Raw genomic sequence first — 918 nt, forward strand, 5'->3', positions numbered from 1 at the left:
TAAAAGTTAAACTACATGAATAACTTCTTGTGAACTTACTTTACATCATTCCTAAAACAAAAACTCTACCTGGATAAACATTTTGGTAGCTCTTTTCTCAGCATGATACCTTACACCTTTGCTTCTTTTTTCTCTCACTGACTATAAGCACGTTAAGAGGAGAGGAATTCATGTGACTGCTTATAGTTTCTCCACAGTTAAAAAGGTAATCAAGTGGTTTGGTAGTAAAGAATGCTTGTTTTCTACTGGAGGATATGAGTTCAGTTCCCAGCACCCATGTCAGATGGCTTAAAACCACTTGTACCTCCAGCTCCAGGAGATCCAATGCCCTCTTCTGGTGTCCAATGGTACAAACACACATATACAGGTAAATAAAAATAAAGTTTTGTTTAAAAAGTAATCAAACTTCAAGTGTTGAAAGAATACATCAACAAATGCCTAGCTCAAAAGAAATCTTAGTACTTTTTCAGCAACACACAAATTACGCTAGAATGATACAGAGATGATTGGCATGGCTCCTATCCAAGGATGACATATTCATAAAAATTTCCATCTTTTAAAAAAAGCTTTAGTAAATAGAAGAAACATGGGCAAATGAAGTAACCAAAATGTGCCTTAGAAAATCTATACAGTAGTTGGATTTTTAGAAAATATACTTCAACATAAAAAGCAGAGAGATGGCTCAGCAGTTAAGATCACTGACTGCTCTTGCAGAGGACCCTGGTTCAATTCCCAGCACCCACATGGCAGTTAATGCAATCCAAAACTCCAGTTCCAGGGGGTCCGGTGCCCTCTTCTGATCTCTACAGGCGTTGCACAACATGGGTGCACTTACATACAAGTAGGTATACACATAAAATAACAATAATTTTAAAAAAAGCAGAGAGATATGTGACAGGATAATCCTTTTTAGAAACT

General features: G+C 36.6%; 1 pseudogene; it reads left to right on the top strand.

The window, feature by feature from the left end:
- Positions 1 to 458: 458 nt before the first annotated feature.
- On the top strand, positions 459 to 559 carry LOC115068018 (annotated as a pseudogene).
- The last annotated feature ends 359 nt before the right edge of the window (positions 560 to 918 follow it).

This window comes from Nannospalax galili, unplaced genomic scaffold (assembly GCF_000622305.1).
Source record: "Nannospalax galili isolate Female #2095 unplaced genomic scaffold, S.galili_v1.0 scaffold47, whole genome shotgun sequence".
Classification (NCBI taxonomy): domain Eukaryota; kingdom Metazoa; phylum Chordata; class Mammalia; order Rodentia; family Spalacidae; genus Nannospalax; species Nannospalax galili.